This window comes from Kogia breviceps, chromosome 1, assembly GCF_026419965.1.
Source record: "Kogia breviceps isolate mKogBre1 chromosome 1, mKogBre1 haplotype 1, whole genome shotgun sequence".
Taxonomy (NCBI): Eukaryota; Metazoa; Chordata; class Mammalia; order Artiodactyla; family Physeteridae; genus Kogia; species Kogia breviceps.
In genome coordinates, this window is record NC_081310.1 from 83,999,476 (window position 1) to 84,023,932 (window position 24,457).

Below are 24,457 nucleotides of genomic sequence, written 5' to 3' on the forward strand. Positions count from 1 at the left end.
CAAGCTGCAGGCTGGGAGTTGGTAGCTAGTCCACAGTCTACAGCCCTGGTCATTAACAAATGAATAACCATCTCTTAGCACTGTACAACTCCACTGATGGAAGTCAAGTTATTTTTGTAGTTTCTGTCTTGGTCTTTCCTTTCATACAGGAGTTTTCTTCATTTTACAGCAGGTGGCTGGCAGGGGGACTCCTCTCGGTAGTGAGTTTTGAAACACTTGCCCTCCAGAGCTGACTGTGATCATGAACAGTATTACAGATGCTGAAATGAACACAAAGCCTGTAGTGGATACCACCCTTCCTATCAGGGAGATTTTATAGATGAGAGCCACATTCTAAGAACTATTTATTCACATGTTACAACACTGCTGAAATTCAGATGTGTTTTAAAATTGAAAGGCACATTTAATATAGTGCTCCCCCTATCCCCCCACAAAAATGCTGCTTTTTAATCGATGGTGTCTCTTACAACCCACAATATATTAGAATAAAGGGAATGCAGTAGGAACACCTATCCATAATGGATCTGGGTTTCAGAACCGTGCAGCACTCTCCACCTTACAACCTCAGTTACAGATGAATGGAAGGTGAGAATTTCCTGTCCATTGGCAATTCCAAGAAGGAACACACAACGTCACCTCTTCCTGTCAGCCCAGGGTCAGGGCAGTGAAGTGAGAGGTCCTTTCCACATTCCCTGTTGCCTAATGATGGATCTACTCGGGACATTGCAGGCAGTCACCACGAGGTGGCGTACAAGCCCCAGGCATGAAGTTTTGAGGCCCACATGCCTCCCAGATGTGGTTCCTTCTAGACCGCCATTAAGAAGCTGCTGACTTGCTGTATTACATGGGTGAGCAGGCAGAGCTGGTGAAGGCAAAGATTCCGTGGAGCAGCTGGAGGAGTGTTTGGGCAGCATGAATAGGGAGAGAAGTTAGGATTCATTCATTAGAGTAACAATATCTACTGAATGAATGCCTACAATTGCCTAGATGGATATGGGTAGAGAATATAAGATAGGCACAGTCCTCAGCCCCGTAGAATTTGTGGTCCAGTAGAGTTAGCATAACTAGTGTACTTCAGTGCAAAGAGCAAGGACATTTGGTTGTTATGGAATTAATTCATATGCTGCAGCCCCAGCACCCAGTATCTCAGAATCTGATTATATTCGGAGATGGGGTCTTTAAAGAGGTGTGATATGGTGATTTGTAATAAACATGTATTTGGTTTTCATCCCCATTTGGGGCACAGAGCTCCTAAAATGCTTGGAATGTCCCAAGTGCTGAGAGCCAGAATGGTGTCTTTTGTTAGGTTGATGAAGTGACTTTTGAAAAGCACCTAAGGAATAGGGGCTGGTTACCAGGAGAACCAGCCACCTGATTAGAAGGTTGAACTTTTCAGTCCATCCCCGGACCTCTGAGAGGGGAAGGGGACTGGAGGTTGAATCAGTCACCGTTGACCAATGATTTAATCAGTCATACTTTCATCAAAACCCCAAAAGGACAGGGTTGGGAAAGCTTCCAGGTTGGTGAACATGTGCAGATTCTCAGAGTGTGTTGTGCCTGGAGAGGGCATGGAATCTCTGTACCCTTTCCCTACACCTTGCCTTATGCATCTTTTCCACCTGGCTGTTCCTGAGTTATATCCCTTTGTAATAAACCGGTCATCTAGTGAGTAAATGGGTTTCTTGAGTTCTGAGCCACTCTAGCAAATTAATTGAACACAAGGAGGAGGTTTGGGGAACCTCTAATTTGTAGCCAGTTGGTCAGAAGTACAGGTAACAACCTGGGCTTGCAACTGGTGTCTGTAGTGTAGCTATATCTCATCTCCTGTTTCTTTCTCAGCCAAACTTCTGGAAAGAGCTTCCAGATTTGAAAATATCTTCTTCATAAAATACTAAATTCTTATAGTTATGCTTGGATATGTTCCTGAACTTTTTATTATGTTCCATTGACCTTCCTCTCTCATTTTAATTACCACTATTATTGCAGTATTTTAATTACTTCAGCTTATGATAATTTTAATATATAATAATATGATATAGTATAATAACACTATGTATACTACATAATATTATATAGTATAATAACAATATAGTATATAGTAAGCCCTCTTATTGACATTCTTTCCCAAATTTTCCTGCCTACCCTTGCCTCTATATTTTCTGATAAATATTAAATCACTTTTATATAGTTCTAAAAGTATATTATTTTATACAGTTCCTGTTCAAGGTATAAACTCATAAGGGAATAGATGGCATCTTTTAACAGTGAGCCCTCCATACAAGAACAAGACACATCTTCGTGTATTGGAGTTTATGTCCTTTAGGCTAGTTCTATATCACAGACACATTTCACATTAATTACTCCTAAGTGTATCATGTTGTCATTATTATAAAGTTGGTGGGCTGTTTTGGTATGCTTATTCTATAACTACATGTTACTAAACTTTGTATATCTAATGGTTTTCAGTCCATTCCCTTAAATTTTCTAGGTAGAAATCTTAACGTATATAAGTTAAAGTATATGTTAATATTAATATAATATTCCATTATATATTGATAATATATATCTATACATATGGTCTGTATATATATTTATAGACATATACATACCATATATCTATTGTGTTATGGTATCATATATTTGTTGTGATATCTTAAATAATGATCATTTTGCCTCTTCCTTTCTAATTCGTGTACTTAATTTCTCTCTTTTCTGACCTCCCTGCATTGGTGCAAACCCCTTGTTTCTATGTCACTTCCTCAGACAGGCTTTCTCTTACCTTCTTTCTGATCTGAATTGTTCTTGTTTTTCTATTTTACGGCGTCTGCTCTTTTCCTGCATAGCTATTCTTATGCTTTATAATTTTGATGCCAATCTTCACTAGGCTGTAAGCGGCAAGGCTATTCCATCATTGTGTAGACTGTGCCTTGCCATTGCCTATCACATGAGTGCTTTGTAAATACTTATGGAATGAAGGAACTTTCCTAACTTTAATGGCATGCTATGTTTCACTGTTAAGCATGATGCCAGCTGTGATTTTACATAAATTTTTCCCTGCACTATTTTAATTTAAGAAAAATAAATAACATGGATTAAAAAAACCAAATCTCCATAGAGATGATCACACAGTTTTTCTCTTCTGTCAAGTTCTAGGATGAGGTGTATGAATGGGTTTCCCTTCACGAACTGTGCCTTCCTGAAGTGGATGATAACTGACGGCATGTATTATTCTTTCATGGCATCCAAGTGAAAAGGAAAACTTCTCTTGGCTAGTATTTTGTTTAGGGGTTTTCATCTATATTTATAAATGGGGTTCATCTGTAGTTTCAGGGGTCTTTGGGATTTCGTTATGGGGTTGTGCTACCTTTGAAAAAATTATAAAGCTTTCTTCATATTTGTATTTTCTGATATGGTTTAAATCATGTGGGAATTATTTGTTCCATGAATGTTTGAAAATACTCACCTGTGGAACAATTTTGCCTAAAGCTTTTGAGAGGGTAATTATTTGACCGTCTTCTCTATTTTTTTATATGGTTATCGTTATACGTCTTTGGGAATCAGTTTTCCTAGAAAAATAATCCATTTCCCCCCAGACTTTCTTTCCTTTCTTTTCTTTCTCTTTCCTCCCTTCCTCTGTTCCTCCCTCCCTCCCTTCTTTTCTTCTATCTTTTTAAGAATAGTGTTGTAGGGGGCTTCCCTTGTGGCGCAGTGGTTGAGGGTCCGCCTGCCAATGTGGGGGACGCGGGCTCGTGCCCCGGTCCGGGAAGATCCCACATGCCGCGGAGCGGCTAGGCCCGTGAGCCATGGCCGCTGAGCCTGCACGTCCAGAGCCTGTGCTCCGCAACAGGAGAGGCCCGCGTACCACAAAAAAAAAAAAAAAAAAGAATAGAGTTGTTACGACTCTATTCTTCTATATTTGACGTCACCAAATGTATATTGTCTTTTTTCTTTCTTAATTATTTTAATGATCTTCCAAATGTCTTGGATTCTTTCATGTATTAATTAGTTACATGGCTATTCTGTTTTCTAGTCATGGATTTCTACTTATTTCTTTATATTTTCCTTCTTCCTGCTTTTCTTGTCTGTTTTGTGTCTTAATATTTTAAATTACTGAATTAGATACTTAGTTTATTCCTTTTTTATTTTTTTATTTTTTTTTGCAGTACGCGGGCCTCTCGCTGCTGTGGCCTCTCCCGTTGCGGAGCACAGGCTCCGGACGCTCAGGCTCAGCGGCCATGGCTCACGGCCCAGCCGCTCCGCATCATGTGGGATCTTCCCGGACCGGGGCACGAACCTGTGTCCCCTGCATCGGCAGGCGGACTCTCAACCACTGCGCCACCAAGGAAGCCCTCTCTTGACTTTTTAATATTTTTGTTTTCACTGGATATCATACTGTAACCATATACTTTATTAGCTATCATATTTGAAAAAATCTTCCTATGTACCACGTTCCCACATCTGTTTCTTTCTACCTGCCACCCAGTATCTTTTCTCTCCCTTTATGTCCAAGATTCTTGAAAGTTACCTGCAAATGTCTCCACTTCTTTACCCTGCATTCACCCTTTAATCCATGTCATTCTTGCATGCATATTTACCACCACACCAGGTGTCTTCCTTATTGCCAAACACAATGAACACTTTTCAATCCACATTTTGACCTCTCAGCTTCAATTAGCACAAATAACTAATTCTTCCATTGGAAACATTCTCTTCTCTTGAATTCCATGACCATCCCTGTCTTCTGGTTTTCCTCCTATATCTCTGGTTTCCCTTCTCCATGTCTTATTTTCATTTCTTCTCTTCCACTTCACCACTAAATATTGGAGTTGCTCAAGGTTTAGTTGTGGACGTTCTTCTTACCCTGTTTTTACCTTGTATTCCATTCCTGTGGCTTCATACCATCAATCAGAAAATGATAATCAGATTTTCGTCTTTGGTCCAGATCCCTCTTCTGAGCTCCATACTTATATATCCAACTGCTTTGGTGACATCTTCTCTGTGATATATCACAGGTAGAAGAAATTCAACATGTCAAACTCTGAATTCCTGACTTTCCCCTCATGCCTACTCTTCATCAGATGCTCCCCATCTCAGTAAATGGCAGCACCATCTTCCCAGTTTCTTAAGTCAGAAGCTTGGTAGCTGTTTTTGATTTTTTCCTCTCATTTACCTTCCAATACAGTCTACCATAAAGCTTTTGTTCCTACTCCAAAACATATTATCAATCCATCTATTTCTTCACCATTGCTTGGACCCCAATCTAGGCGATCATCATCTTTTGCCTGTACTGTTGTAGTAGCCCCCTAGTAGGTCTGTTTGCTTCTTCCTTTGCTCCCTTACAATCTGTTTTCCAGCCAGAAATCAAGTGACTTAAAAAAACCCTGTAAATTAGATCTTGTTATTCTTTTGCTCAGAATTCTTTATTGGCTTCCTGTTATGTTTAGGAAAAAAAATCTAAATTCCTTAACATGCTCTACAAAGTTCTTCATGACTTAGTACCCATTCTGCCCTAACTTGCCACCTTCATCTTCTGCCATTCTTCCTGTCTAGGCACACTGGCCTTCTTTTAGTTCCTTAAACACATGAAACTATTTCCTGACTCAGGGACTTTGTTCATACTTTTCTTTTTTCCTGGAACACTGTTCTTCCCACTCTTCTCCCAGCCAACTTCTACACATCCTTCAAGTCTTGACGTAAATGTCACTTCCTCAAAGAATCTTCTCTGACTCTCCAATGGAACATAATATTTATCATTGTTTTTAACTATACATATTTACAATTATTTGTTTATTGTCTGTAAGTTTTTTGAAGGCAAGGATCGTGTCTATTTTGCTTGCGAATCTTCTTCAGGGCCTAGAAAGATACCTGGCATATAATTGATGCTAAGTAAAAATGAATGAATGAATGAATATGTGCCTAGAATTGTGCCAGGTTCCAGGAATACAAAGGGAAACATAACAGACATGGTCACTGCCTTCACAGACAAGTAAACAGGCAATTATTACATACTGTGATAAGTGCCATGGGGATGAAATGGGGGCCTGTAAGATAAACACCTAAACCAGATCACTTTGGCTGCAGTTAGCTAATAGACTGTAGGTGGTGGTGATAGGAGGGGCAAGAATACGGGTGGGAGACTAGTTAGGAGGCTATTGTAATAACCTAGGTAGAGACCCTAGTGGCCTGGACCACTGTAGGAGAGAAGTGTCCAGGTCTGAGAGATATATTTATTCAGAAGTCAGAGTAAGCAGAGCAGGACTTGGTGATTAAATGAGATTTGATAGGTGAAAGAGAGGGAGATGTCAAGGCTGGTGTCCAGGTTCTTGGATTAGACAAACGAGTGGGTGATGTGGCTGTATTTGTTGAGATATAGAAGGAGAACAAGATTTGAGTGGGGAGTTTTGCAGAGGTTGAATTTGCGATGATTGTGCAATATCCAAGGGACATGCTTTATGTTTCTGAAACTCAGGCGAGAGATCTGGACTGATGAGGTGACTGAAAGATTTAACATACAGACAGTGGTTAAGCAAAGAGTGTTAGTGAAATTACTGGGGGGAATGCATAGAGTGAGAAGAGAATCCCAGAGAATATCAATCCTTAAGTCGTGGACAGAGGAAAAGGAACTTGAAATAATCCTGAGAAGAAATAGCTGGATAGGTAGAAAAACTAGGAGAGGGTAGTGCCATTGGATCCAAGAAGACAGTCCCAAGTAACAGAGTAGATGGGCAAGAGACCGATGGTCCTTCTTACCTCCAGAGCATTTCCAAACTCTTGTTGGAGAAGTTTTTTCAGTTCTGTCTTTTTCAGCCTTTGACAGTCTCCATCTCTCTTTGCATAAGAGTGGAAAACATTGATGATACTGATAATACATCTCAGAAGACAGTGAGACATCTTGTTTAGCCAAATGGAGTGCACCTGGAATAGAACAAAGACTTCCCAACTTGTTTCATGTTCCTGAATTGCCATACTCTTTTCCTCTTCCATGGCTTGGAGGCAGATTACAGTGTAAAGTTCTGACTTACTCGTAATGTCAGATGTCTGGTTGGCTTTGGAAATTTGTGAAATTTGGCCTTTTTCGTTTGTATTTCACTTGCAATGATGGTGCTTTTACTATAATCCTTAAAAAGAAGAGGGCAGAAACTGAGCAGTCTTCCTTGGCTCTGCGGCCATGAATGCACTGCCTAGAAGTCACCTGGTATGAAGATGTACAGCTTCTGCTTCCACATTTAAAGCCTCCCCTGTGGATAGTGATGATGGGAAGGGCTGTTGACACTGCACTGCCTGACCCAGGAAGTAAAAAGCAGGTTGAGAGAATCATCTGCATTAAATTATCTATTTCTTTGTACTTAATCCTGTTATGATACATATCACATTATGTATTAATTGCTTCTTTCTTTCTTTTTTTTTTTTTTTTTTTTTTTTTTTTTGCGGTACGCGGGCCTCTCACTGCCGTGGCCTCTCCCGTTGCGGAGTACAGGCTCCGGACGCACAGGCTCAGCGGCCATGGCTCACGGGCCCAGCCGCTCCGCGGCATGTGGGATCTTCCCAGACCGGGGCTCGATCCCGTGTCCCCTGCATCGGCAGGCGGATTCTCAACCACTGCGCCACCAGGGAAGCCCCGAAATGTTTAATTCTTTAGTTTGTTCTGTGAACACGGCCCAGTCAGTCAGCAGACCCTGGCTCGGTGTCCCCATCTAACCTCATTAGGGATTAAGGTAGAACTCTAAGTGGTCTGATGCAGAATGACAAGGTCCAGGGTGGCTTGTCCCCATCAACCCCAATTAGCGCTTGATTGAGAAGGTCACAGTCCAGGCTCATGTAGTGAGAGCCCATTATTTAATTGATTAAAACAGGTTTTCAGTTGGCAGCTTGACAAGTGCACACTGCACAGCCTCTCCCACTCCACCTACAGGGCTAGAATATGACAGATTCAGCTGGCAAATACTTGGAATGCTTTGAAGATCCTGTTCCAGCCAGCCAACTGGGTGCTACTGGGACAGGGAGGACCCTGGTGACAAATGTGACCTGATTACTGAGGCCCTTTGTTCCCAGGATGGGCCCTGAGAACCTGCCCAGTTGCTGAACCAGCTGTTAAACAGCCCACCGGGGACTGAGAGAAGATGAGAAGCATGTCTCCTGGGTCCTGTCCTGTTGCCTCATTGACCCCATTTGGGAACGTGGACCTTACCCTTTCATACCTGATTTTTCAGCTGAAGAATTGGGACATTTTTATAAGTCCTGTAAGGGATTTTTGTGATGATATCCTTCCAAGGAAGAGTAGATGGGTAAATGGGAGAGGGATGGGGTATATGGATGGACAGATAGTGAATTGTAAAATGGATAGAGAAATAGATGGTAGGGTAAGTGGATGGATGGATGGGTGGGTGGATGGGAGGCCAGCCTGTGCTGATGGCCCTCCTAGGGACATAGAGCCCTCCAGTTGTTGATGTTGGAGCTGGAAGGCGCTGCTGTAACAGTACCTTAGGTGCTGAAGGCTTGCTCTGAACAGTTGAAGAGCTAAATATAAAGGGGGTAGCTCTTCCATTTATTTTTCAGGAAACAGCAATTAATTAAATGCAACTGATACCTTGTCAAAGATTTGCTGCCTACCGAGAGACTCTGAAGCATGAAAATATCTTTATCCTCCCCTCTCGGAATTGATGGGAGGCCAAATAGGACAGAGTGAAATAACCAGCAAATAGAGTACCTTAAGAAAAGTACACCTATCAAACTAACATAACAAACAATGAAACAACACTGCAAGTAGTTTGGGAAATGGAGAGCAGAAGAATCATCTTCATCAACCCATCATTCTAGAGCAAGCCTTGCTGTTTTGTGTGGCTGTGTTTGAGTAGGAATTGTACATAGCTGCAATTGTCATCTGCATGCCCACACTCTGTAACCTACTTTCTCCAGCTAACATGATGTCATGAGCATTTTTCTGTGTTGCTACATAGTCTTTATAATTACTTTAAATGACTGTAAAATATTCCATTCATTATACTGCTGCTGAATATTTAGGTTGCTTCAATTTTTTTTCCTTTGCTCATTTTCATGAAGTAACAAATGTAAGGTATTTCACCCAGTACCTGGCAAAATGTATACACTTAGTAGGTGCTTTCTTTCTTTCCCATCTCTCTCCTTCATATATAATCTTCGTCTCTGGGCTTTTCCTTAGGGTTCAAGAGTTTAAACAATTGTATGGCTTTTCGCACATAGTCCTGCCGTGTTGTTTTATTAATTACAATGACAATAAGGTAAAGAGCTCCACAATACACGTATTATCTCATAAAATTCTCCCAACATCTCTAAGGGGTAACCATTACCTCATTTGAGATGAGAAAGCCGAGGCCTGCAAGTTTAATTTGTCCAAAGTCCATATCTGTCCTGTTTCCTTCTTTCTCCCCAGGGTCTGGTCCAGTGTCAGGTGCATAGAATGACTTCAGCAAATATTTGCTGAATGAAGTTCACAAGTGGGTGGGTCATGATTCAAGCCCAGATCTGTTTCACTTCAAAGCCTGTTCTTTTCACCTTAAACCTTACCAGTAGCTCTTGGCGTTCATCTGGGTGGGGGCAGAGATGCAGGTGTTGCCGAACCTTGGACTCAGACTTAGTGCAACACCCATTCAGTCTCTGGGCGAACATGTGACAGATGTGCTGTGCTGTGGGTGGGAGTTTAGGACGCTAATTGTAGTTACCCTAGAACTGCACCTGCCTGACTTTTCCCTGAGATCACCCATGTAGACCTATTATATAGTTCTGAGAACAGTGCCATGGAGCGTGGTCCTAGGTGCTTGGTGGCCACATTGAATTTAGAGGGTTTGCTGTTGTCTTGTGGCTGTGTGACTTGATTCTGCTTTTACAAAAATGCTGTCCTCATTGGAATCCCTGTCTAAAATCAACTCCATGATCTGAGGAGGCAGAGTGACCCCCCTGGACTGAATCTGCCTTGGCCCTATCTTTCCTAGTTTCATCCCAAAGGGCAACAGCCCCCAAGTCTTGAGTAGTCATTTTCTAAGGTCATGTCCTCCTGGCATAAAGCAGAAATCTGTGTCCCATTTCTGTTGCACAGGATGTATCCCATTTCTGTGTCCCATTTTATTGCACCATTGAGTGTCAGAATGGTTCGTCAGAGACCCTTTAAAAAATAAGGTCTGTCCACTGATGCTGCCTGGCCAGGCAGAGGGTTGGAGAGGTCAAGGACAGGGCTGGTCCCAGGACTAAGGAGGAGTCCCAACAGGCAGGACTTCCTGTGTGCTGGGAATTGAAGAGCTGTTTAAAACTCTGACGCTCTGTGGAATAGAGTGCAGAAAAATACCAGGTTTGAGAGGAGAAACTCAGGAAGTTTCACATGCAGAAGCTAACAGAGGGGAGGAGTCATTGAAGGGACGAAAGACAATCCCAGAGCTAAGAGATCACGTAATAAAGGGCCTCCCACGCAGTTCCACTCACATGTACTGAGCACCTACTATGTTCATCTGTACTGGCAAGTCTCAGGAATATGATAATGAATAAGACAGATCCCTGTCTTCAAGAAGATGCCATAGTCCACCTGGGACCTAAAGGAAGGGATGAGATGTCAGGGATCTGCACACACTTCAAAGACGTCATGTTTGAACCTTGCATTGAAGGGTGGATGAAGGTTCAACTGGTACAGAAGTATCGGAGGAACATATTGGTCAGAGGGAAAAGCAAAGCCCCAGAGGCTCGCAAGGATGTGAAGTAACTGGCCTTGTGAGAGAGGAGGTGGATCCCCTGTGGAGGGGATGTCAAAGGTGCACAGGCTTGTAAGAGGCCAAGCGGGATGAAAAGGTTGCAACCAGGGTCAATGGGTAAAAGATTGATAAGATGTTAATAAGGAGAGGCCCCTGTATCCATTCTCTCCAAAGAATAATCATTGAGCACCAACCACATGTGAGGCATTCAGAGAAGGGCTATGAATTAAAGAGACAATGATCTTTACCCTGATGGAGCTTCCACTAGTGGAGGAAGCAGACAATACACTAAAAATAAAAGCAATCACAGAGGATGTAGGGTTAGGAAGGAAATAAATGTGATGGTGTGGCACAGAACAGCTGTATCTGAAGGGGTACTCCTTCAGGTAGCCAGGCCCCCAAGGCCTCCCCAAGAAGGTAACATTTGAGCAGAGGCTTAAAGGATGAGAGAGAGCATCCTAGAAGAGGGAAAGTTCAAAACAAATGGGAAGAACTTGATGTACAGATGGTCCCCGACTTACAAAGTTTTGACATGATTTTTTGACTTTGTGATGGTGCAAAAGAGAGAGGCATTCAGCAGAACCCATAGTTGGAAATTTGGATTTGGGTCTTTTCCCAGGCTTGCGATGTGTGGTATGATACTCTCTCACGATGCTGGGCAGGGGCAGCTCCCGGTCAGCCACGTGATCACCAGGGTAAACAACCGACACGCTTACATCCATTCTGTACCCTTACAACGATTCTGTTTTCACTTTCAGTACCGTATTCAGTAATTCAACACGTTATTATGAAACAGGTTTGTGTTAGATAATTTTGCCTAACTGTAAGCTAATGTAACTGTTCTGAGCATGTTTAAGGTAGGCTAGGTTCAGCTATGATGTTCAGTAGGTTAGGTGTACTAAAGGCATTTTTGACTTACAGTATTTTCAATTTATTGTGAGTATTTTGGGATATAACTCCACGTAAGTCAAAGAAGATCTGTATTTGAAAAAGAGAGAGGAGGCCAGCGGTGTTTGAGTGTAGCAAGTGAAGGGCAAGGAGGTAGGAGATAAGGTTGAGTGAGTTTGGATTTTATCTTAGAGCAAAGAAAAACCACTACAGGATTTTAAGTAGAGAGAAGATACTCTAATTTTATGTTTTAAAATAAGTACCATGGATGCTGCACGAGCTCTAACTGGGAGGGCTCAGAGGAGGAGCAGAGAGACCAGCTGGTAGGCTACTGCAGCAGTCCAGGCAGAGAAGAGGGTGGCTCGGACTAAGTAGTGGAAAAGGAGACAGAGACAAAGTGAGCAGCTTCAAAATGCATTTGGAGATTAAATGAAGAGACCTCAATGTGGGGGGCGGGGTGAGAGAAAGGGAAGGATCAAGTACACGGAAGAGTAGGCTCTTTTTCAGAAGCTTGAGTCCTGGATTCTGGGCATCCCTCCAGCTAGGGGACATTGCTCCTGCAGCATGGCCTGCAGTGCAGGAGCCTTGCCCTTCCTTTTGGTTCTGGAAGATCAGAGAGATGTCTGCCCAAGTCCTCTCTGAAAATGGCTGAGGGTTTGGAAAGCCAGCTGCTTCCAGGTTGTTGGCTCAATGCTCATCTTGCTGGGGAGAAATGGAGGCCACTTTAATTTATTCAGCACCTATTTATGATGCACTTGCTGTGTGTCAAAACTCTATTTGGGGTGCTGGGGATAGAGAGATGAACAAAACAGAATCCTTACCCTCCAATTATAGTTGGTTAGACTAAAAACAGGCAAAATAGTAAGTAAAACATATCAAAGAGTTGCAAGAGCTATGGAGAAAAGGCAGGGATGCTGGATGTAGGTGGCAGGAGTGGTTGAGAATGCAGAAGTGGTGTATATACTGGGCTGCAGAATATGCATGTGGGGCCGTTCCAGGAAGCGGCCCTTCCTCGTCTCCTGTAGCTACAGTGGTACCACCTCATCCCCTGCAGCCAGTCTCTACTCATCATCCTATTTGTTTTCTTCTTAGTGCTTATCACACGCTGTAATGAGCTTGTTTATTTATTTGCTTATTCCTTCTTCAAATAATTCAGATGAATTCTGGTGTCATTCCAAAGGGTGTGAATTTGGGGAGGAGATGAAAATGGGGATAGAATTGTGAAAGCCGAGTCATGACCCGAGGTGCAGAGTGCAAGCTGGGAAGGTTCTAGACTTGATAGCGGGCTCAGAGCTAGACAGTCCTGGGTTCAAGTTTTGGACATCCTTCTGACTGGGGAGGAGGGAGGTATACTCGTGTGAGAGGGGTTTGGAGAAACAGTCTGGGTTGGAGACCCTGAAGACTGGGTGAGCTGGACGGACCTCTCTCCCTTGGTCTGGGCAGGTTGCAGGAGGGGAGGGTTAGGGTTTCAAAACAGGGCTGTTGTTTAGGTAGAGGCTGGCTGGTTCCTGTGCTTAGATGCTGTAAGAATTCAAACAGGAGTGAGCCCTGCCCCTACACTGACCTCATTCCTACGTTCCACCTCTAGCAGGTTGACAGACTTTCCCATAGGAGCCTCAGCTGGGAGGAGCATCCTGAATCAGCAACTGAAACTCAGAGCAGGTGTTAATTAAGTCCCAGCAGCTGACAGGTAATGGTATCTTTCCTTCATTAAAGATGAGGGACGTGCAAGGAGGGCCCCTGATGCTCCCTGGCCCCTCCTGACTTGCAGAGAAGGCTAGGGGCTGGGGTGGGGTCTGCTCTGGGGAGTTTGAACGGAAGACCTGGTACCCAGAACAGAGGTCTGCTCTGTCACATGGGCACAGAGGATGTGGCCCAACTCAGGCCAGGGGAGGGGGCAGGCAGGGGAGGACCCCCAGGAAGCCCTTGGTTTTGTGAGTTGGTCTCAGCAAGAAAGGAGGGGTCCTTCTTGCTGATGGTACCCTTTGCCACTGCTCCATCCAGCTGGTCTTAATCTGAGCATTTTTTCTTGTCATTTCCCTCTCCTCATAAACATGATAAACACACACACACACACACACACACACACACACACACTCATATACCCATTATGTATCACAGGCTTTGGAGGTAAAGAGTGACTTGGAAGAAAACAGGTGTCATGGAAAAACATGAGATTAGAATTGGGGGATTAAGGTTACAGATATTTTTAGTTGACTCTTGGTTATATGATCTTGACCAAGTTACTTAAACTGTGCTGAGATATCCATATCTATAAAATGAGCATTTTTAAAAAATTCATTTTTATTATGAACATTTAGCTTTGTTGTGAAGAGCTTAGATAATACTCAGGCACTTATGTGTCAACTCTGAGGTTCTATCCCAGTATACAGTATAGAACCATCATTAAGCCACATTCTTATTAAAGTGGACATTTATAGGAAGAGAACTGGTCAGTTGTAAGAGGGTCTAAACATTTAAAAACCCTTCTGAGGGTACAAACTATTAGGTATAAAATAAGCTACAAGGATATATTGTACAACACGGGGAATATAGGCAATATTTTATAATAACTATGAATGCAGTATAACCTTTGAAATTGTGGATCACTATAGTGTACACCTGTAACATGTATTTTACATCAACTATACTTCAATTAAGAAACATAAAAATAAATAAATAAATATAAAACCCCGTTGAATTTGCATCTTCCTATGCAAAATAAGGGAGTGCACAGAGGACCACAGGAGCCCTTCCAGGTTAGAGTCTGATTCTGAGGAACCAACAGTAGACAGACATTTCTCAGGAGGCTCAGGGCAAAGCTCACCGTGGCCTGTAGGGGAGCACGTGTCAGGGCATGGCCTTTGGCTCAAATGCCAGCCCCACCTCTTATTAGCTGGTCTGACTTTAAGCAAGTCTCTTAACATCTTTGGGTCTCAGTTTCTTCATGTGTAAAAGCGGGACAATTATTTCTATCTCCCTTACTTTGGGGGCTGGAATGTTGAGTTAAATGAAAGAATTATATTCAGTGCTTTGCCTGTGGTTGCACGTGGGAAGTAGAGGTGGCTGATAGGTACAGGACATACTCGAGGCTGATTTTAAGGTTCTGATTTCTCAAAGCCTTATCTCTTTAAACCTTCCCTGGAGGGGAGGGCTCTGCCTGTCTTCACCACTGGAAGCTTTGCCAGGGCAGAAGCAGAGGGGCCTGGCTGGCTCCTCCTAGGCAGGCCCAAGGAATAAATGGCACATCAGGGCTTGGTCCAGCCGGGGGCTCCAGCTTCTCCCACACCAGGGTGTCCCACGAGCCCTCTCTTGGGCTCCCAGCAGACCTCCTTGCCCTCGCAGACTCTGGAATATGAGGTAAACAATAAACCTAATAAATAAGTAAATTACATAAAATGTTGGAAGGTGATAATGCCTATTAAAATAGAGTGGAATTAGGAGGATTGGGAGTGCATATGGTGAGGATGGGGAGTGAGTTGCAATTTAAATAGACTGACTGGTCCCATCCACTTTATTAAGAAGCCTACTTTTGCACCAGTACTTGAATGAGCTTAAGGAGTGAGCCAAGGAGATATCATGGGTAAGAAACATTCCAGGCAGAAAGAAACAGCCAGTGCACATGCCCTGAGACGAGAGTGTGCCTGATGCATGCAAGATACAGTGAGGAGGCCAGTATGGCTGGGAGGGAGTGAGAGAGGAGGAGAGTAATGGGGACCAGACATCACCATTTATTGAGTAGCTGTTATATGCTGGGCATCATTAGGCACTTCTTACCAACTCCTCTGGGAGGGTGTTATGAACCCATTTATAAGTTGAGAAGTGGAGGCTCAGTGAGAGTGGGTGACTTGTCCATGGTCACAGGGCTAGCAAGTCACGTGTTCTGGCTCCAGAGCCCTGTCCTCTCCTCAACACCCTATTGCCTTCTTCTTCTTTTATTTTTTAAAAAATATATATTTATTTATTTGGCTGTGCCGGGTCTTAGCTGTGGCACGTGGGATCTTTAGTTGCGGCACGCACGCAGGATCTCTCAGTTGTGGCATGCGGGATCTAGTTCCCTGACCTGGATCGAACCGGGCCCCCTGCTTTGGGAGTGCGGAGTCTTCCCCACTGGTCCGCCTTTTGCTTTCTTTATGTGTGTTTCTTTTGTGGGTGAGCCATCCCTGCCTGTAGCAGATGCTACGTTCTAGGCCAGCCTCTCCAGGTGTGGGTGGGGCAGGCTCAGGGGTCGCAGAGGAGCCCTCGGGAGTCTCAAGCTCTGAGTGTCCATCTTCTCTCCACATCGAGGCTGTTTCCTTGTACCTTTATGTCCAGCTTCTGCACTACTCTGAAATCCATGAATGTTTTTAGTTCTTTCTTTTCATGGCATTCAGTAGACGATCGATCTTTTATTTCTTGAAAGAGAAAGCACAGAAGTTACATTCTTCTGTAAAATGAAAGCAAATATGGGGTTTATTCACCATGGCTGTTTCCTACCCAGATTCCCTTTTCTCTGGGTAGTGGGTACAGACCAGCTCAGGTATATGCTATGGGGTGTGTGTGTGTGTGTGTGTGTGCATGCGTGTGTGTGTGTGTGTGTGTGTGTGTGTGTGTGTGTGTGTGTGTGTTAGGTGGGGGAGGGGATGGGGTTGGTCCAGGCAGGCAACTTATGCATTTGGCTCCTTCCTGTGGGGGTGGGGGGTGGTGGTGTACTTTTGGGAGCATCTGGCCAGGCTGTATCTGCAAGCTGCGGAGAAGTGTGGGCGCCACCTGCTGGTTGCCTTTGCAAACCACCTTTTCACCAAGTGAATCTTCACTCATTTTTTCCAGGTCAACCTGGAAGTGGCACACAAAACCTTCCTAGATGTGACTCTACCAAATTAATTCCTCCCTTTTCAGTCTTCCCAAAGCAGTTTGTTTATCTGGTACCTTTATGGTAGCATCATGCTAATGTCCCTTTGTCACAGCTTGTGCGGGTATGCGTTAGAAACAATATTTTCTACACCTAAGATGTCCTTCATCTCCTGTTAAACTATCAGAACTTCAAAAATCACCTATTCCCAGAGACCATCCTTAAATCCCCCCTCCCCACCTCCCAGTCCTGTGTGGCCCCCATGCTACTTCCTTAGACTGTGTGGTGATCGTGTCTGTCTCCCCCAGTGTGTGAACCGCTTAAGGACAGGGGACTAGCATCCTTACCTCTGATTCTGGATGACAGGGCCTGGGACATGGTAAGGTGCTCAATAACTGTTGAAAGAAAGAAAGAATGAATAGCAACAGACTACAGTAAATAGAGGACAGACTGCACTTTGATCTGTAGAGATGTGTGGAGTTTATAAAAATGGAAGAAGAAGGCCCTCTTTTTGTGGGAGAGTTCCAAAGAGTTATCACACTTAAAATTTTTTAAATACTAAATATTGATGCTGGCAACTCAAGAACATCCTTTCTTAAGACTTTTAGGGGTCAAAATTCACACAAACATCTCCAGATGTTAAGGCTTTGACTTTTTTTTTTTTTTTTTTTTTTGCGGTACACGGGCCTCTCACTGCTGTGCCGTCTCCTGTTGCAGAGCACAGGTTCTGGACGCGCAGGCTCCGCAGCCATGGCTCACGGGCCCAGCTGCTCTGCAGCATGTGGGATCTTCCTGGACAGGGGCACTGAACCTGTGTCCCCTGCATTGGAAGGCAGACTCTCAACCACTGTGCCACCAGGGAAGCCCAAGGCTTTGACTTTTTGAACAGAGACAGACTGCATGCATTTTAGGTATTGCTAAACCTTGCTCATCCTTTGATCTGGCTACCCAGATTCCTTATCTGCTCTTGTCTAATAGTTGAAAAAAAGATTTTGTCACAGCACTTATTACACTTTAGCATGATTGTCTGGCTACATGTGTGCCTCCCACAAATAGTTTAAAAGGGCATAGTGACTACGAGGGAGAAATGTTGGAGGTGAACTGTATGTAAAGCCAGCCTGGGGGCAGGCTGCCAATGGCCATCCCTGCAACATTAAATGAAGACTTGCTCTTGTGCAGGGGTGCTCTCTAGTGGAGAGCTAACAAATTAAAAACAAAAGAAGTTTAAAAAATATTTTTTACTCTACAGATTACTAACCGTGTCAACAAGTGAGTATTCTAGCCTTTCCCCATTATTTTTTTTATATAGAGGTATAACTTTAACTAGCAGATTACATAAACCTTAAGTGTTGAACTCAATGCATTGTTACACATGTATGCACCTCTGTAGTCACCATCTAGATCAAGATAAAGAACATTTTCAGCACCTCAAAAATCTGCCTCATGCGCCTTTTCATTTAGTGCAAAGACTAACTACTATTCTGAACTCTATCACCACAGATTGCTCTTGCCTGTTCTTGAACTTCACATAGAAATAAATGGATTCATACAGTACATACTATTTTGTATCTTACTTATTTTCACTCAACATTGTATCTGTGAGGTTCATCTATATTGTGGAGTTTGTTCTTTTTATAGATGTGTTTTATGACTATACCCTATATATATTTAAATCCATTTGTATTAGTTTTCTGATGCTGCTATGATAAATCACCACAAATTTAGTGGTTTAAAACAACACAAATTTATTATCTTACAGATCTGTAGGTTAGAAGTCCAATAAAGATATCAGTGGGCTAAAATCAAGGTCTAGGCAGAGCTGCATTCCTTTCTGGAGGCTCTAGGGCAGGGTCTGTTTCCTCGCCTTTTCCAGCTTCTGGAGGCTGCCTGTATACCTTGGTTCGTGGTTACTTCCTCCATCTTCAAAGCCAACAACTTTTCATCTTTCTGACCATTCTTCAGTATTTATACCTCCTTCTCTGAATAGAGTCAGAAAAGGTTCTCTGATGGGCTTCCCTGGTGGTGCAGTGGTTAAGAATCCACCTTCCATGCAGGGGAGGCGGGTTTGAGCCCTGGTCCGGGAAGATACCGCATACTGCAGAGCAACCAAGCCTGTGGGCCACCACTACTGAGCCTGCGCTCTAGAGCACGCTAGCCACAACTACTGAGTCCACGTGTCACAACTACTGAAGCCTGCGTGCCTAGGGCCTGTGCTCCGCAACAAGAGAAGCCACCTTCGTGAGAAGACCGTGCACCACAACGAAGAGTGGCCCCCGCTCACTGCAACTAGAGAAAAGCCCGCGCGCAGCAACAGACCCAACGCAGCCAACAATAAATAAATAAAATAGATTTTTTTAAAAAAGAAAAAGAAAAGGTTCTCTGATTTTAAGGACCCATGTAATTTAGATTGGGCCCGCCTAAATAATCCAGCATAATCTTCCCACCTTGAGGTCCTTAATTTAATCACATCTGCAAAATCCCCTGTTATGTAGAGTATTCACATTCTGGGGATTAGGACTTTGACATCCTTCGGGGGCCATTATTCTGTTTACCATACCATTCAACTGTTGATAGACATTTGGGCTGTTTCCAGTTTTGAGCTATTATATATATATGCTATTATATTATAAATATGCTTTTCCCTAGCACTTTAAAGATGTGATTCCATCATAATATGAGGCCTATAATTTCTGTTGAAAAGTCAGCCATAATTTTTATTATTACTCCTTTGAAAATTATGTTTCTACCAGTCTGCTTTTTTTTTTTTTTTTTTTTTTTTTGTGGTACGTGGGCCTCTCACTGTTGTGGCTTCTCCTGTTGCGGAGCACAGGCTCCAGACGCGCAGGCTCAGCGGCCATGGCTCACGGGCCCAGCCGCTCCGCGGCATGTGGGATCTTCCCGGACCGGGGCACAAACCCCTGTGCCCTGCATCGGCAGGCGGACTCGCAACCACTGCGCCACCAGGGAAGCCCACTCTGACTGCTTTTGAGATTATACATATGCTTTGATTTTCTGTAATTTCACTATAATTTGCTTAGATGAGGACTTCTTTATATGAATCATGCTTGAAGTTTGTGGAAATTTTTGAACCTCTGTGTCTTTCACCAGATTTTGAAAATTCTTGGTCATTATTTCTTCAAGGATTGCTCTGTCCCATTCTCCCTTCTCCTTGTGGACTCCAGTTACATGCATCTTGACTTCTCAAGCATGATGCATTTGACTTGTTCCCTCTGCCCCCGACCCTGGCATTTTTCCAGTGTGTGCATAGGTTTGTATATCTTCTTTTGACCTTTCTTCACTTGTCCTGTCTTCTGCCATTCCCAGTCTGCTATTAGATCAATCCAGTAAGCTTCTAACTCCAGATGCTACATTCTTTAGTTCTAGAATATCCACTTGATTTTTTATTGATTCCAGTTCTTTGTTGAAATTCTCCTCCTTTTCATCTGATTTATCCTCCTTTTCTCTGTTTTCTTTAACATATTTATTAAAGTTATATTAAGTACTAGTCTGTAAACTCCAGCATCTAGAGCATCTCTTGGATTGCTTTTTCTCTCATAACAAACACAAAAATGGTACTTAGGTGAGGTTAAGGATATGCTAACTAACCTTATTATGGTAAATATTTCACATCATATACATTATAAATCATCACATTGTACACCTTAAACTTACACAATTATATGTCAATTGTATCTCAATAAAGCTGGGAAAATTATCTTAATAAAGATCACCTTAATAACAGCTTAAGAGCTTATGTCAATGAAACTCCAAAGCTTTGTAATCAGATGTACAATGAAAGTTGAGTAGAGAGGCGTGTTTTTTCTCTGGAAGGGAAGAATGAATATTATGAAGAAGTCAGTTCTTCCCAAACCAAATTGTACTTTTTGTGCAACTCCAATCAAAATTGTACTGAGCATGTTGGTATTTCAAAATTATTTGACTTAATATGGAAATCTAATTATGTGAATCTAGTTTTAATATTTTTAAAAAGAATAATGAGGGGATAATAACAGTAATCCCCACTAGATATTTTTGAAGGGATGGAGCTTTTATAAAAACCAAACTTGCGTTGTGTTTGCACAGCTCTTCCCAGAGTCTGATGCTCTGAGGTTCTACTTCACCCTCTTCTTGTGCTGAGACACCAGTCAAGACCCTGGTTCTCGGTCCATCTCTGGGTGGCTGCTGGACGAGAGGTGAGGAGACAGAAGTAACCCTGAGTCTCCCTCACTTGCAGATAAGCCAGCTTTTCTGTTTGTCTCCACACAGCGCCCCAGATTCCCTGCTGCAGTTCTGGAAACTCCCAACCTAATCTGCCTGATTAGTTTTCCACCTGGACCTGCCCCAGCGTATACCTCAGAGCCATGCAGGTGCCACGGTGTGTATGATGTTCCTAAATGTTTATGCTAAAGGCTGCCTGGGTGACTCTCCCAGATACAATGAACCACACCCAGGAGAATCTGTGTTGCTACTTCCAGATACCCAGTACCCGGCCATCTTTCCTAGAAAGTCAAAATATGCGCAGATATTCTGGTTGTGTGTCCACTGCTTACTCTCCCCTTCATCCCTAACTTACAGAATCTCTACACTGATGTCCATAGTGTCCAGATACAAAAAACTACACTTCTCTACCTCTCTTGTTCCTACAGGCAGTCAATGGGATTCAAGGGCTTGTTGGACTTTAGAAAAGCTCAGTAAAGGGGTATTGACCTAGGAAGACCTTTGCTCACACTTTTCCCTTCTTCCCACCTAAAATGCAGCCTTGCTGCTCAGAATACCATCAGCCACCTGAGATCAGAGTGCCTTGCAGGAAACAGCAGCACTAACGATGAAATAAGATAGAAAGGCATCCTTTCTGATGACTCCTTGGAGCCATATAGCAGCCATGGGACACCTACCTCTGACTTCATTGTACAGGAGTGAAGACAGTCTGCTTTCTGGTCTACATTGCTATAATTTTGAGTTTCTGCTGTAGTGGTAGAACAATTTCTAACACACATGCACCCATACCAAACACAAGGTAAGATGCAACTAAAAAAAAATAGATTGGGAAATCTCGTGTGTATGGAAGGCTAGTTGTTCCCTGTGGAAGGGGTATGAGGATCCCAGAGTACAGACCCCTGGAGAAAGGAAGGGCTCAGTGAGCTGCTCTTACTTAAGACAGAAGTCTCTGAAAGCGGATTCAGGGTCCCACCTTCTGCTAAGCCTCCCCTACCACCGAACACCTAGGTCCCCTGCTTGGTGAGCTAATTTTTTTTTTTTTTTTTTACTGTTTTTTGGGGGCGGTTGGTTAGAGGGTTGTTTTGCTTTGTTTGCTGACATGTAAACACTAAGGACAAGGGAAAACCTCTTGACAAATCAAGAAACCTCGAAGCTGTGAAAACAAAGACATAATTTATTACATAAAGACTAAAAATGTTTCTATAACCAAAGATATTATAAAGTCAATAAAATCTGATACATTAAATATTTTCATAAATACAGATCAAAGTTAATGTAGCAAGTTCTGTAAAGTTTAAAAGAAAAATTTTAAATAATATAATAAATTTTGTAGAAATGGCCAATAAACACGTTTTTAAAAGATCAAAATTACTACTGGCCAGGGACTGGAAAATGAATAGGGAGACTGGCAGAAACAGTGAAGAGCATAAACAAAAGAAAGTGATTCAGGGCAGAGGGTGATTTAGAACAGAGGCAAGGACAGCGGCTCAGGGCAGTCAGACAAAGGCTATCGTTTCTGGTCAGCAGCTGTGCGGTGAAGAAGGGACCAGACCTCTTAAGTAGAGCCCCACCCTGGTCAGAACCTCTCTGCCGAGTCTACCATCCTCACATAGACGGCCTACCTGACTCTGAAGAGCCTTAGTCCTTCCCCCATGATGCCCTGCGGCCCTCGCCTTCCCCTGGGACCCCCTGGACCCCTGACCATCCTGGAGCAAGTGCTTCTCAGCCCTGATGTCCCTGGAGACTGAGCTGAGAGGACACATATAGAAGGACGGGAGCCCCATTCCTCCCTAGAGCTGCCCATCTGTTTTTCTTATTTTCTCAGTTTCACATTAGTGTTTTTTCTGATAAGTATCCCCACACTCATCACTCCTCCAGGCGACAGGACCGGGTCCTGAGGCAGCAGATCAAACACTGGGGAGAGGGACCGTGTATCGGATGCAGTGAGTGGAAAGGCTGAATCTGAACCAGACTCCCCTCCCTGGAAGGGAGCTCAGTGACCATGACTGTATTTGGTGGGGGAGGGGAGGGTCTCCATACCCACTTCAAGCATTTTATCCACCTGTGTGTTCTAACAGGAGGGAAGTTCTGTGGGATGGAGATCTGTCCCTCTTCCTAGACAGGCAACACGCCACAAAGCAGTGCTTCCTAGCTCTTTTCAGCCTGCGGAACACACAGAATACAGGGACCTGTGTACAGCCTACTGTGGGAAGACGAAGCTGCTGGGGCCGGAGGGGACCCTCCTGGAGGGAATCAGTCCTCAGAGCAGCTTTTCCTTCTAATCACTCAGGTCCTGTCCCTGCATCATGAACAGCAGGCTTGTGAGGCCCTGAACTCTGGGGGACGTTGGAGATGACGAAAAAGAGGAGAAGGACCAAGAGGTTTTGCAGGGGGGAAATCAGAGCTTCATTCCAACGCGGAGAAGAGAGGGAAGGAGACTAATATCCAGGCTGAGCCTCTGGGCTGCCCGACCAAACACAAGGTTCACCCCAGGAAGGTCTGTGAGTCTCTGGGGTCCCTGTCAGCCCGTGTCCTGGGAGATGAGAGGGAGGAGGGGAGTATCTGGCCATAGCAGGTTCTCGGTTATTCCGTTCCCCAGCAGCTCCTCTAGGGTCAGGTCAGCAGCCAGAGCCCCCGAGGGCTCAGCTCACAGCAGTCACGTCTCTGGTGCCGGCGCCGGTGGAGGAGAAGGGCCTGCGGTGGTCCAGGCAGCAGCCCCTGCCCCAGAGCTGGGGCCACAGCAGGAAGAGACTGGAGGGGGACATGGGGCTGGGCACTGGGGTGGGCACTTTGGGGGACACTTAGGTGGCCATTTTGGGGGTGGGGCACTTGGGGGACCCTTGGGAGGGAGCTGGCACTGCTGCTGGTTTTGCTGGCAGGACATCTTGGCAGGAGTTCAATCAACCTAAAAGATGAGGAAATTCTTTAAATATTCATAATTGTATCTCTTTTTAAATCAATATCGGATAACTAATAAGAACCTGCTGTATAAAAAAATAAAATAAATTTCAAAATTTCAAAAAAACCCCCAAATACATCAATATCTATATGGAAGAGGAATGATGTTTAGATCACAGTTACATCAGTGGCCTGAAACAACTGCATCTTTCCTCCAGAAGAAAATACATGGATTAAAAAATTAACAGGCTGAGCTTATTCTCCTTCCAGAGGGGAGCTAGGATTGCTCCATCCTCACAAGCCAACACCAAGATTCACAACCTCCTGCTGTGCACATTCCCTCAGTACAAGCCTGCGCTCTCAGCTAGCCGTCCAGGACCACTAGGAGTGCGCTGGGATGGGTTTAACCACCAGCGCAGCAGAAAAAAAAGGGCCTGGTTTGAAGCATTATCTATTTCTACGGCGTAAATATTCCCAACTTGGCTATTGTCCAACTGTGAGTGACTCTCCTGAGAACTCCTCCCACTTACCCTCTCAGGAAAAAAGTCAGGACTTCTGTCCTATTGGCCCTGTAGAAAGAACCCCGACCTCAGCCTCAGAGGTAAGCTGTCAGGTCAGTAATTGACACTTGCTCTAAATGCTGATGAAGCTTCAAGGTGTGAATCCTCCCTGAGGACTTTAGGCTTTTTTTTTCTCCATCCACTTGACATTTCAATCCAATCCCAGGGAGAACAGTGTCATCCAGCACCTTGGTGACCTTACAGCACCCCTCCCATGGTGAGCCTCAGAGAGGCTATTGAACACAGAACAGGTACATATAGATATATAGATGTAGATACACATACATACATGTACACATAATAGCAGAAAATAATATAATAACTAATGATTTTTTTTTTTTTTTTTT

General features: G+C 43.7%; 1 long non-coding RNA gene across 5 annotated transcripts in view; it reads left to right on the plus strand.

The window, feature by feature from the left end:
- Positions 1–24,457, plus strand: part of LOC131743276 (uncharacterized) — a 172,403-nt gene that overhangs the window by 124,529 nt on the left and 23,417 nt on the right. For 4 of the 5 annotated variants that reach the window (XR_010841085.1, XR_010841092.1, XR_010841084.1 and 1 more), the window contains exon 4: positions 22,943–23,149. This is a non-coding gene — a long non-coding RNA (uncharacterized lncRNA). Of the gene's footprint in view, positions 1–22,942; positions 23,154–24,457 lie in introns of all 5 variants that reach the window. The other variant, XR_010841089.1, reaches the window with a different exon arrangement.